This window comes from Cydia fagiglandana, chromosome 1 (assembly GCF_963556715.1).
Source record: "Cydia fagiglandana chromosome 1, ilCydFagi1.1, whole genome shotgun sequence".
NCBI classification, from domain to species: domain Eukaryota; kingdom Metazoa; phylum Arthropoda; class Insecta; order Lepidoptera; family Tortricidae; genus Cydia; species Cydia fagiglandana.
Genome location: NC_085932.1, coordinates 2,469,486 through 2,484,621, shown reverse-complemented (window position 1 = coordinate 2,484,621; position 15,136 = coordinate 2,469,486). Strand labels below are relative to the sequence as shown.

Genomic DNA, 15,136 nt, shown 5'->3' with positions numbered 1-15,136 from the left:
GGAGGGCAATTTTTTGGCTACTTTCTTAAATAACTTCTAACTTATTTATGATAAATTATAAAAAAAATATGTTTGAAATTCTCAAAATGAGCTCTTTCATTTGACATATAACACGATATAGTTTGAAAACCTTTATTTTTCAACTCTCTCATTTACTCCTCAAAAGTTGCCCCTAAGTATAAAATTCATTTGTTTACGTTACATGTCCGTCTTTGGGTCATTAATTTACATATGTGTACCAAATTTCAACTTAATTGATCCAGTAGTTTCCGAGAAAATAGGCTGTGACAGACGGACAAACAGACAGATAGACAGAGGCACGGGTGATCCTATAAGGGTTCCGTTTTTTCCTTTTAAGATACGGAACCATAAAAACAAAGCAAGTTGATTTTTTTAACAATCCATAAGCACAATCATTTATTACAATAAGATGTACCTAACCTAAAATCAAAACTAGTTAGCAACAAAACTAAAACGAATACCTAAAAAATAAATAAAACGTAATAGGGGTGACTTAGCCCAATATATTTATATATTTATGTATTAGGTTACCTCACCCAGGTTCGATCCCTGCTGCGGAAGGGTTCCCATAACATAAGGGCTGTAGGGCTACCGCCAATACCGAAAATCGTCAATTGCGGGGATTTTTCTCAGTCACTCTAATTACGCCTTCATTGGAGTAAAAGAGAAAGATCCCCGCAATTTGCGAATTTCGGTTTTCGCGGTAGCCGCCCTGATAGACGGCGCGCGAACTCGTAACATGCGATTTTAGTTGGCTGGCTGAAAATTGATATTTTAACCATAGAATCGATCTCAGATTTGTAAGGCTCACCTCAATGGTCAGATTCCTTTTTTTGGGTAGCCATGTGTAGGTATAATGCTTATTTTTAACCGACTTCCATTTCATAGAAGGAGGAGGTTCTGTATTCGGTTGTGGCTATTTTTTTTTTTTTTTTTTTCTATGTACGTTCACCGATTACTCCGACATCCGTAGTCCGATTTGAGTAATTCTTTTTTTGTTTGAAAGGAGCTACCTCCGAGTTGGTCCCATTTTAATTTGGTTCTGTTCTGATGATGGGATCCATGAGGAATTGAGGGAACTCCTCAATTTTTAAAGGCACATGCATGGTGATTTGGGTGTTTTCTTAAGCAACTTGAGCATTTTCTCCCGAAAACCACCACTTTGATGAAGTAGACCTGATGATGATGATTGTTTTGATGATAATGATGATGATTTTTTAAATGTAGTATGTTCAGCGATTACTCCGGCACCTGTTATCCGATTTGAGTAATTCTTTTTTTTTTGGAAGGAGTTACCTCCACGGTGTTTCCGTATTATTTTTGGTTCCGGTCTGATGATGGAATCCATGAGGAATTGAGGGAACTCCTCAATTTTTAAAGGCACATGCATGGTGATTTGGGTGTTTTCTTAAGCAACTCGAGCATTTTCTCCCGAAAACCACCACTTTGATGAAGTAGACCTGATGATGATGATTGTTTTGATGATAATGATGATGATTTTTTAAATGTAGTATGTTCAGCAATTACTCCGGCACCTGTGATCCGATTTGAGTAATTCTTTTTTTGTTTGGAAGGAGTTACCTCCAACGTGTTTCCGTATTATTTTTGGTTCTGGTCTGATGATGGAATCCATGAGGAATTGAGGGAACTCCTCAGTTTTTAAAGGCACGTGTAAAGTGATTTCGGTGTTTTCTAAAGTAACTCGAGCATTTGCTTCCGAAAACCGCCAATTTGATGTAGTGCAAGTGTAGCCAAGTGTAGCCTTACCGCGAGTTTGACATTAACATATTCGCTAAGTTAGCGACGCTAACGTCTTCGTAACTTACTATTTATGCATCTCGCTCGCACTAATATGCCAGTACGAGCGAGATGCAAAGAAAGTAAGTTACACACACGCTAGCGAATAAATCAATGTCAAACTCTTGGTAAGCTGGTAAGGCTACTGATCGGGGGTTAGGGTTAGGAATTAAGGCGAAGCGAAGTTAAGGGAATGGCTGTTGAAGGGCTGCTGGTTCAGGGTCGAGGGGTTCATGGATCAGGGGTTGATGCGCTGTGAGGTAGAGTGATCGGGGAGTTGAGGGATTGGGTCAGCGGCGGGGCGGAGGATGGATTTAGTGTAGTGACAGGAATTATAATTTCCCAGACGGACTCGAAAAAATTCCTGATTAAGTACATATTTATTAAAGTAGGTACACGAATGTAGTGTTAATCATGATGTTGTTTTTCATTCATGCGTCGCGCACTTAACAATGCGTTAAAAACTAAAAATGGAAAAATAAAAACTTTTTACAAAAAAAAGAAAACCGACTTCAAAAAGGATGAAATAAAATATTATCCTTTTTAAGTCTATGCGTTACCAACTGATATGTTTGAAGTCGGTGCCAAGCCAAGTAGTAACAATACCCGTCAAAAATAATCAGCTTTAAACCCCATTAGAATTGTACTAATGAGTATTATAAATGTGTAAGTAATTCTGTCTGCCTCTTTGTCGCCTTTTCATGGCTAAACAACTGAACCGCTTTAGGTGAAATTTGGCAAGAACGTAAATTCCTTGATTTGTTTTATATTTTGAAATGTAGTCCTCTGAATAAGGGACGGGAAATAACTTCAGTCCCAATCCCACGCTTGCGTGCCGACAAACATGGTACGGACTGTACCAAGAAGGTTTGATCGTGTGTTCTTAGGTACAGTCGACGTCAAAGATATGTTTACACTTTTGCACCGTACTCCTTTGTAATATGTAATATAAGACGAAAAGTGTAAACATATTTTTAACGACGACTGTACCTACAGAAAGTACGTTCATTGTCGTCGTATAAGGCAATCCAACGTAAATCATTATAGAATCGCACCAAAATCATGGTATGCTTCAAAAGTTGGCTTGGCACCGACTTCAAACATATCAGTTGGTAACGCATAGACTTAAAAAGGATAATATTTTATTTCATCCTTTTTGAAGTCGGTTTTCTTTTTTTTGTAAAAAGTTTTTATTATTGTAAGCAATTAAAGTATTTGCCATAAAGAACGGAACTATAAACCGGCTTCCATTTGGCCTTCATCATGCTTGACTCTTGAGAGGAATGACAACAGACAGACATACACGAAAGTTCTAGACTTCAATTATTTGTGTGCTTATGTATCACAAATATTTGTACGGGGTGTTTTAGGGTTCCGTACCCAAAGGGTAAAACGGGACCCTATTACTAAGACTCCGCTGTCCGTCCGTCCGTCTGTCACCAGGCTGTATCTCACGAACCGTGATAGCTAGACAGTTGACATTTTCACAGATGATGTATTTCTGTTGCCGCTATAACAACAAATACTAAAAAGTACGGAACCCTCGGTGGGCGAGTCCGACTCGCACTTGTCCGTTTTTTTGTATATAGGTATGTATACCTACACCGAGTAGTATACCTACACCGTGAGCCAATTAAACCCGACAGATTTTAACCATGCATTCCTAAGATCATAAGGAGCAAAAAATGTTACATAGGATTTGTTGAAAATCAATGAAATACGGCAAAAAAATGTGGATCTTGGCGATAAAAACCATTACAACGAATAAGTTAACTTTTTTATTTGCAGATGGAAATTGTGAGTTTTCTTTATAACTTTAATGTCACATATTGGCAGCGTCACAGCTATAGATGGTCAAGCAAATCTTGTCAGTAGAAAAAGGCGCGAAATTCAAATTTTCTATGAGACGATATCCCTTCGCGCCTACATTTTTTAAATTTGCCGCCTTTTTCTACTGACAAGATCTGCTTGACCAACTATAAAAAGGTGTTTTTCGCTAAAAAAAAATACAGATATATTTTTAAACATAAATTTTAACTGGGTATACCTAAAACAAGATCAATTCAAGAAACTTTGTATGACATTTTAGGCTCTGCATGCGGACAAGAATACACCTTTATAATCTGTCGGGTTTAATAGACCCACGGTGTATAAGTATTTATTATTTATATACATAAGTACTGTTTATTATATACTAGCTGTTGCCCGCGACTTCGTCCGCGTGGACTCTTATCTTGAACATTTTACATCTTGAGTACCTACAATTTTCATCGATGCAAACTTTATAATACAAACTTTTAACATAATGTTAATGCCCTATTACCAAGTTTGAAGTTCCTAGCTTGAAAGCTAGAAAAAAAAATGTTTGATATTCATACAAACTTTCAAATCCTTTTGCACCACGTTACGATGAATCTTCAAAAACGCTGAAATGAGTTCTCTTGTAATTTAATTTAATACCTTTTTGCAAAGTTTCAAGTTCCTAGCTTAAAATCAAATTTGCACCCCAAGACGAACTTTCATCCCCCTTTTAACCCCCTTAGTGGTAGAATTTCCAAAAACGTTGCAATTACTTTTTTGTAATCAGCTATTACGCTTTTCTAAGAAGTTTCAAAGCATTTGTAATGGATTAAAACTTTCAACCTCTTTTAACCCTGTTAGGGGATGAATTTTACAAAACGCTGAAATTACTTTTCCTGTCTTTTAATAATATCCCCAAATACCAAGATTCAAGTCCCGCTGTCGAAAAAATTTTTGATATCCATACAAACTTTCAACCCCTTTTTCATCACCTTAGGGGATGAATTTTCAAAAACGCTGAAATTAGATTTCTTGTATTTTAATTTAATACCTTTTTGCAAAGTTTCAAGTTCCTAGCTTAAAATAAAATTTGCGCCCCAAGACGAATTTTCATCCCCCTTTTAACCCCCTTAGGGGTTGAATTTCCAAAAACGTTGCAATTACTTTTTTTTCTAATCAGCTATTACGCCTTTCTAAGAAGTTTCAAAGCATTTGTAATGGATTCGAACTTTCAACCCCTTTTTAACCCTGTTAGGGGATGAATTTTACAAAACGCTGAAATTACTTTTCCTGCCTTTTAATAATATCCCGAAATACAAAGATTCAAGTCCCGCGTTCGAAAAAAAATTTGATATCCATACAAACTTTCAACCCCTTTTTCACTACCTTAGGGGATGAATTTTCAAAAACGCTGAAATTACTTTTCTTGTATTTTAATAATATATCTTTTTACGAAGTTTCAAATTCCTAGCTTAAAATAAAACTTGAACGCCATACAAACTTTCATCCCCTTTTTAACCCCCTTAGGGGTTGAATTTCTCAAAATCGCTTCTTATCTCTTGTACACTTTATAAATTTAATCTATTGTGCAAATTTCAACTTTCTCTTTTGTAGTTTCGGCTCTGCGTTGATGAATCAGTCAGTCAGTCAGTCAGGACACTTGCATTTATATATATAGATTAATATTATCGTCGTATAGTACCCACGACACATGCTAAGGGATTCCTAAGGGTAGATCTGTGTACAATTGCCCTATACCTAATATTTAACGCTTACAAACAGTCGGCCTATATGCTTGTTTGCCACCGACGTTTGTTTAGCTAAAATTGCAATCAATCAAGTACCTACTAAGTAAGAATGAGATGATTTATACGTTATTTTATTAAAATATACCTACGCGTACTCGTAAGACATGCATTTAATAGGAAATCGCTTAAAAACTATATACCTATAATACCTACATAAATTAATATCGCCAAAACAAGGTTCAATAACCTAAACATGTTATAATTATCATAATAAAATAAAGTTAGTCGAGTTGTAAATCCGGTTTTAGCTAAGTTTAGACGCGACACCGCTTCACGCGTTGCACACATCGCCGTCGCCACCAAATGTCAGGGTAAAAATTTATGCCAAAAAAAGAAAACTTCAAAAAGGATAAAATAATATAATATCCCATTTGCGTCACCAACTGAAATGTTTGAAGTCGGCGCCAAGCCAAACTTTGGGGTGTTAACACACGGCCGAACCAAACGATGACCTTGATACATATATAGTGACACTGGATTTTTCTACATTAAGTATGTAGGTAGTCATAGAATAGAGCTTACGGGTATGTTTGTAAAAATGCGTAATTTCAGAGTAAAAAAAATAAATTGCCATGTTTACATTTTGGCGTTTCTATTGAATTTCAACCAACTTAATTACTACAGTCATATTTATTCAAAATTACTATGTATATGAGGCGAAAATCCTGTTTTGATTTTTTTTGTGTCCATTCTACCATGTCCTAACTTCCTCAAACAAAACATTATTAAGTATATCCGGTAATGTTAATCCCAAGGTCACGCAAAACAAAGTTAGCTCAGCCTGATTACTGAATTTGAAATACATATTTGAATTTTAAAAAAGTATTTGCGTTTGTTGTTGGCATTATATATGACAAGAAACCTTATTGGAGACGGGGCGCCTCAAATACAACGTTGCGCCATCGACAATAAGATCCCTTTTCATACAGGGTGCTTCCTGTAACAGGAGCAATAAATTAAACTAAAGGCTGTACTCCTCAAACTGACCAACATTTGTTCAGCAACTTTTAAAAAATATGAATCCTTTAGACTTCCTCCTTTTTTCATACAAAATAAATATTGCCTTCAATGTACGCTGACATCAGTGTGTTTGACGTTACTTGTCACGCTTTTAACATAACAAAATTTGCAATACATTGCGTTTTAGTAACTTTAAAGTGTAATAAAAATCAAACCATGAGTTATTTTCAAAAGTTGCTAAACAAATGTTGGTCAGTTTGAGGAGTACAGCCTACAGTTTAATTTATTGCTCCTGTTACAGAAAACACACTGTATATACTCGTAGGTAGGTAGGTAATGCCACATTTATACTTTAAAAATAATATTAAACTGGTTGGCCTCGTGGCCTGCTAATTAACTCCTCAACAATTGTAAACTTAGGATCTCTCTTAGCTTAGGTTATTTTCAGATTTAAATATAATATTAATGCAACACAATTATTCAAGTAGGTACATACATTTTTAGAAACTAATGTTTTAGAATTTATTATGTACCTACCTACCTACTATTAACGTAACTGGAGGTATTCAGTGTAATTTTAACAGATTATTTTACAATCAATAATAAATAATAATATAATTATCTTATCTTCCACGTGAAACTGTCAATGACAATTAAAATTATTTTCATTAGCATTTACCTTTCTTATCGTTGTTTTACATGTAACTAATGTACCTTTTGGGTATGACCACTGACCTTAGACCGACGGTGTGACATGTGTGAAGTGCGTGGTGTGGTAGGAGAAATGTAAACATTTGGCACGAAATGAGAAAAATGGAAACTAAAGAGGCCCATAGATTACCAGTTCGCCGGACGATATCAGCCTGTCAGTTGTTCGGAGCTGCTACCATTTGTGTTTAACTGACAGGCCAATATCGTCCGGCGGACTGGTTATCACAAATGGCATGCGATTTTAAGCGGGCCACTCACACACCTGCCGCAGGGGCAATATTGGAATTGGACCCTTAATTGCCTCCTTAATTGTGATGTGTGTAGAGAAGCAGGGGCAATATTTAGATTGGGCCTGCAGCAGGGCGGCAGGGGCGCAAGACCTTCCTAGCTCCCTAGATTGTATCTACCGCCCTGCTAGGTTGTTACATGTGTAGTACGATTGGGGCAATTCCAGTCAGTTCATTGGCGACTACCGAACCAAACGGAGGTCACTTGTCACAATGAATAAAGAACGTGAAATTTGGACACGGATAATAGATGTATATAAAGGCCGGCTCCACATGTGGGATAAAAAGGAGCCATTCTCGTCGACGTGCGTTCAGCGGGACTATCACTTACACACTGAGTGGCAGGCTAGTGTGTAGAAAACTGCCTAAAATTGCTCCGACCGCCGTGCGACCGGTATTGCCCCTGCGGCAGGTGTGTGAGTGGCCCGCTTTAGATAACTGGCTCAATATGAGAAACGAATTCAATCGAACGATCAAACGCTGCAATGTAATGAAGTCGTACGCTGTTTGCAGCGTCACGTTCTGTAGAATTGCTGCCTTCTAGTGCAGTGCAATAAAAAACTTCTACCCAATCTACCCTCCCATAGAAAATGGACTAGCCAAAATGTATGAAACAGCCAAATTTTTGTTTCGAGATTTCGAAGTTGGTCCCATAGTAAAAGTTGTTCAGTATAATCCCAAAACCACAACCACTTTTTTAGCCACCCTGTATTACTTACTGCCGTCGGAAGATGTGTAATTAAAATCTTAATTGAAACACAGCTATCATTCCGACCAAGTTTTTTGGACAAACATTTGAAGGCTAGGACCTACTAATTAAAAATCTGCCAAATATTCAGAAAAACAAGATAAGCCGATGTAATTATTGATATGAATATTCCTCGTAAATTTATGTACCTACCTACTTCGTAGTGTATGTTGATAATAACGACCCAGATTCTTGTAAAAAAATGCCAAGGTTGCCAAAGTCAAAGTCAAATCTGCTTAAAAAGTGATAAATAATAAAATCAGCTAAAATGAGTTCTTTATGTTTATCTAAAAATAATTGACATGTTATTTTTCAATCTCTATTCGAATGATTGTCATCGTAAGATTATTTAATATTTAATATATTAACAGATTATTTAATCTAAAGAATATCATGTCATGTCATGGTCTGCCGATTCAGATTTGAACATTTGTAACGGTTTTGGTCTTGAAGATCGCTCACGCCGATTGGTGCACTGCATGCGAAATGAAGTCGTGATCCGCGCTGATCACCAAAATGATCGTTAAGGTCGTAACAAAACTTAGTTGAATTCTTATTAATTGACGTTTAATCATGTTATCACTTTTTATGCGTATTGTATTAAGTGTATTGCGTATTATCGACTATTGTAGAAACAAATAAATTTCTTATCTGTCATGATATTTAAAAGACAATCTTTGTCTTTATGGCACATATGATTAATATCTTAAAAACAGTTTTTACAGTTTTGTTAGGACTCCATACAAAAATTCTAAAAACCCTCGTTAAGATTTATCGCTGCTCTACTTACTCAATACCGATTTATTCAGAGTTTACGAAACCGAGGTCGCCACTCGTTCCAAATGTTCTTTTAATTTTTAACATAAAATAACCGACTTCACAAAACATTTAATGGCCTTCATCGGTAGCTCTTTTTCACCACGTGTTGCTTGTCATGAGCAAATTTAAAAACACGCGTTTTCAAAGGTCATTGACCTACTTACATGTTTATAAATTACATTTTATGAATATTGATCAATTTATTAGAGGCTAATATTTACAGTATTTACCGATTTAAGGATGACTCACGCTAGACCGGGCCGTGCCTGGGCCGAAGCGTCCGACATGTAATTTTCTATGACGGCTGATCGGCGATCACGTGGTGCTTTCAATAGAAAACGACGCGCCGGAAGCTCTGGCCCGGCCTCGGCCCAGCGTGAGTCAACCTTATAACTGACAATGATAAGATTAAAGTAATTGGATAATTATCACGCGATAAACATGTGAATATTAATAAAAGAAGTACAAAAAGGAACCCTACTACGATTTAATTCTCTTATTAAAATTACAGTTCAATAAAATTATGTTGCTATTTTTTGTCATTGACACTTTTCGGATATGGAACGCTTTTATTAAAAACAGTTTAAGGAATAATCACAAAATTACATTTGAGTAATGAAATGTTATCAACAGTATTCAACTAATATAATCAATTGTGTTACGAAAATTAGTCAGTTTTAATTATGTTACATGCATGTATATGGTTGTAAGCAATAAACATACGTACAGTCAGCAGCAGAAATTGCTAAGCGGGCCAGGTGTTCAAAATGATCTTGACGCGACTATATTGTTAAGAGAATAAGAGCGTGTCAGTCTTATATGTCAGTACTTAAGATGAATAATCTAAATGGGTAATTTCATGGAGTTTAAAACTCAATCGAAGTGTTAGCTATGTAGGTACATTTTTTTACAATTTACCCTTGAATTAATCGACGACCAGCTACATACAACATACAACGCAATCACGGCCGTTTAATTCGTACAGAACCGTTGCAAATCAACGTCGGTTTTATTTCCATTATAGCTGTCGACATAACGAATCATTTCAAAATCATCCTTGTTGACTATACCCCGTTTTTTTAAGATTAGAATTTTTCTAACCTCAAAAGTAGTGGCCATTAATTAAGACTTAGTACCAATACTTTTGAGGTTATAAAATTTCTAATCTGACAAAAAACGGACTACACTAAAAGGCTCTGTTTTATTTGCACTCTGAATCATTTTAAACGAACTTCCAAAAGGAGGAGGTTCTTACATCAGTTGCATGTTTCTTTTATGTTTGTTACTTCAAAACTCCATAATTTCTCCTTAAATTTCGTTTTTAGGTTATAAGTATAGACTGACATTTTGACATTTTGCATTCACATTAATTTCAAAATTTAAAAAAAACTGTGTCGTTGCTTGGGCACGGCGGTTCGAGATTATTGACGATTGACGAAGCTCCAATAATGAGCCGACCACCATTTTAATAGCTTTTCAAACTGTTTTGTGAAGTCGGTTTTATATTTTATTTTAACGATTATTTCTTACAAATTTTATTTACAGTTGTGTTAATATATCTGGAAGCCGATTTTTGAAATTCTATCGCTCGATTTTGTCACTCGAAAATCGGTGCAAACGGTAAAATGCTAATTTTTGAAATACGAGCTATCGAAATTTGGAATATATATAGTGGTATTGACCACTAGATTTCAATTCTATTAGTAGAATTTAAGCGCCTAGTAGTGGAGATATCATTCAACGAAATACACGAAATCGAGTGGTCGAATTTCCAAAATCGGCCCCCTGGGCGATTACAGGTTAAATTTATACCAAATTATTACCGTCTATAATAAAGTACTCCGTATACAGTAACAGCACCAGTCATGGGACATTTAAGAGGAAATTTGGAGTATTTATGATATTTCCCGTATACATGTAAATGGTCTACCGCTCAGCGTGTTAAAAGATGAAAGTCCTATCCGTCTTTCATGTTTTAGGCGTGGTGTATCAAAGATACAGCAATTAGTTTCCACATATTTAACAAATTAAAACTATGCTTTTTTTCTCCAGTCATGGACACCAAAGCTCCAGTAATGGACGTGGATCCAGTAATGGGCCCCCTATAATGGACATTGCTCTATCAGTATAAAATATTGAAATGGGGAATAAGTTACGGCAAAAAAATCAATTTTTGGTATAAGCTTTTATCGCTGAATGTATTTTTCTTTCCACAGCCAATTATTATTGTATTAGATCCATCGAGACAATTCTAATATACCCAAACACAATTAGTTAGGGTTTATTGCGATAAAGTTCCCATGGCCACCTCCTGTCTCAATCATCAGATTAGGTCCATGTTATCATAATATTGCATTATCATCCGATTTGCATACTTAATTACGTACTTACACAAAATTTTAACTGAATCGGAAATCGAAAAGTGGCTCAAATTCAGCTACCAAGATTGGACCCACACTAACTAACAGGGCAAGTTAAATAAAAGTTTGGAAAAACGATATTAATTTATCCGAAGTCCGAGAATACCTTTTGATTGACATATTTCGTAACTACATTTTACTTCTGTATTGTTTAAACATGAAATTATGGCATGGCAAGCATCATTCTGTCAATTGTCCCATCATAGGAGGTACGCAGTTTTACAGCTCCTATAATGGGATTGGGCCAAATACCACTATTTTTTTACATCTGTGGAGTCACAACATAGTGTGTTGTATACCTTATCTCATGGTAAATGCAATTAACAAAACACATTCTAGTTTTCATCAAGTATTAATTAATTGAAATTTAATAAATTAACTCACCTCTCTTAGCGAAGTTGTTAAGAATCCGTAGTGGTATATTTTTTCAGTGACACGACAACTTTTGGGTTGACGCCAATTTCTTAAAAAGCAACCAATTTGAATGAAACTTCAAACTGAAACAGCTCTAGGACTCTTATTTATGATAATATACAGCCAGTGTTTATAAACTACTTTTAGATACTTATTTTAGAGGAATTATGTTTTTTTGTCCCATTACTGGTTCCACGTCCATTATAGGGTATACTACTATATATACTTTGTACATAACCGGCCTGGCTACAAACTGCACATCGCGAATACAGGTTTTGAACACACGCGAGTATGCGGAAGGCAGTTTGCATGTTTAATTTTGTTTAATTTTACGCATGATGTTTTATTTGCCTTAGATAGTACCAAAGAGATAACAGGTTTAGTCAATATAAATAGTATAAGGTTAGGTTATGGCACTATAAATAGTTATATATTTGGCACTCTTAAAACGAACAATACAGTAAGATGTTTCTTTTCTTTTCAAATATTAAAATTTGAAAAAAAAAATACACCTTTTTTGGATATTTTTCTACTCTGAATATACATAATACATAAACATTCAAACACAGGTGATAAAAATATGTCAGTATTTTCTTTTAAGTCACATTTATATTTGTAAACTAGTGCGTGACGAACCGAAAAAAATATGAAAGATAAGAACAAAATGTGGACATCGCACGAAAAGTACTACTTATCCATATAGACATACAATTTTTGGTTCGGCGCCGGTACCTAATTAATCATTCTAATTAGTACATTTAAATGAGTAGAATTGGCCGCATAAGTTACTTTTTTCTACGAATGTAATTAATTACTAACATTATCGTTTAATGACAATGAATAACCTCAATTAACGCTGACCGTTAATATACGAGTCTAATTAAGTAAACACTTAATATCATATGACGCAAAGAACAGGTATCTCGATATTTTCTAGAATATAATACCTAAAATGCTAAAATGCTTAAGGTATCTACCTACAGTGTTAGAAGGCTCTCAAGAAGATAGACCGTTGAACTTAGAACTACCATTTTGACGATGCATATTGCGGATTGTATTTTGAGAAGAATAAACTTTTTTAGCATGAGACAGGTTATGGACATTTTTCAGTGAACATAAATAGGTATGTCATATTGACACTGCTAAGGCAGTCGTGGTAAGACTACGTATTACTTGTTGTATGATAAAAGTCTTAGAAAATGTAAACAAATCATTGACTTTTGTAATCTCCAGATCATAGGTAATCATAATAATATTTGTCACAAACCATGGTATAACAGATATACTTAATCTCTCCACAGAAAAAACGCCGCGTTTCTCGAACGCTTTTGACCCAGTAACAACAATTGTAGACATACCTTACACATAAAGCGCAATAAGGACATTTCCAACTGAAATATCAGCAAATAATATGATAGAAACATCTTTATTGCAGATGAAGCATAAGGACCCTTCTCTGATGGAAAGCCGCAATGTAATTTCTCAAATAAGATTTTTTTTTACAGTCGGGAAAATATAATTTATTTACATACAATATATATACAGTGGTACTACTAAAAGAAATTAATAAGTAGCTTAAATCTAAAGAATGTTTTAGTTTTATATTATTAGATAAGTTTCACGTTATTGTCTTAAATGTGAGTTATTCGTGAATAAATGAATAAAATGGTCGCTGAAACCAGTTGGACGACAATCAACAGGGCGGCGTACTCTGACGTCTTAAGGGGCCCACAGATTACCAGTTCGCCGGACGATATCAGCCTGTCAGTTGTTCGGAACTGTCACCTTTAGCGATTAACCGACAGGCTGATATCGTCCGGCGAACTGGCCGCGTAGCCAAGATGCCGATCGCTTACGCTCCGTAGCGATCGAAACACAACTGTCACTGTCGCACCAATATGGAAGCGTGATAGAGAGATATAATGCTTTTCGTTGTCGAAGCGATAGCGATTGTAACCTTGGCTAAGCCGGCTGGTAATCTGTTAATTGTATCTGGTAATGACGAGCGATTCACGTCTTTGTCCAGTGATCAATTGTAAACAATAAACATAATTAAAGATTTTTACGCAGTTTACGCACATATCTATTATGGAAATCTACTTAGTAAACTTTGTGTAAATAGGCCAACATGATTGAGTCATATTGGGATTTGAGTGTAAAGTAAATATGTATATTGTAGCGGCCAAAGTGCTCAAAAATATCTTAATGTTGGTTCGAATTCCACAAGTTGATCCTCGTTAATGTTTTCATTGTGATTGACATCTGTATATATGTACCTACTATTTCTCTTAGCACAAGTGTCTTCTCACTTAAAAAGAGACACCAGAGCAGATACTGTAATTTGTTTTTCAAGCTACTGAAACTCCTAGTGAGTATTATATTCTTTGCTATTGAATATTTTTTTTTATTATTATTTTATTATTCATAGATTGTATGTTTGTAGAAGGTATGTCACTTTATGCACATAAATAAGTTTACAGTTTGAGAAAATAAGAGAGGATTGTAATGTAACCACAATAAAAAAGGAATAATATTAACGCCGTCTGTTGCCAACTCTATTTAAGAACTGTAGCTGGTCAAACAAGTTTGTCATAGCAAAAGGCGCAAAAATATTTTCTATGGGACGATTAAGTACCCTCCGCGCCTAATTTTTGATTAATTGGTTGCTTTTTTCTACTGACGGAAATGGCTTCACAAAGTATAGTTTTCTAAGAAACATTCCAAGGTTCCTTTCCGTTATTCGTCATTCCAATGGTCAATTAGTAATTGGTATCAAGGATGCCACAATGCAGTCTTGTGGCACGCGGTCACTGGGTCTGCTGGCGGCCGATAACACCCACGAAAACAGTCCTATTCGCAAACATTTGGTGAGGTCGCTTGGATGACCCCGAGGTTAAACACGTTTTAGATTACATTATTTCAACTAAATTACTTAGGGTTTTTGAGAGTCCAGTACGAACAATCTGTACTTTTTTATTCATCATCATCATTGGCCACAGCCTCTTTGCAGATGATAGTTGCAACTTTTTTTATTACGAGCGTACAAATGCGTGACCCACCGGAAATTTAACTGACGACCGGCCTGGCCTAGTGGGTTAGTGACCTAGTGACCCTGCCCGTGAAGCCGATGATGGCGATGATCCTGGATTCGAATCCCGCGGTAAGGGCATTAATTTGTGTGATGAGCACAGATTTATTCCCGAGTCATGGGTGTTTTCTGTGTAGGTATATCTATGTATATCGTCGCCTTGCACCCATAGTACAAGCTTTGCTTAGTTGGATTGTTTGGGACTAGGTTGATCTGTGTAAGATGTCCCCTAATATTTATCACAAAATTAACAAAAGTGTCCA

General features: G+C 35.7%; 1 protein-coding gene across 1 annotated transcript in view; it reads right to left on the bottom strand.

Annotated features, from left to right (window-relative positions):
- Nucleotides 1–15,136, bottom strand: part of LOC134674442 (ATP-binding cassette sub-family G member 1) — a 74,688-nt gene that overhangs the window by 26,884 nt on the left and 32,668 nt on the right. The window lies entirely within an intron of this gene.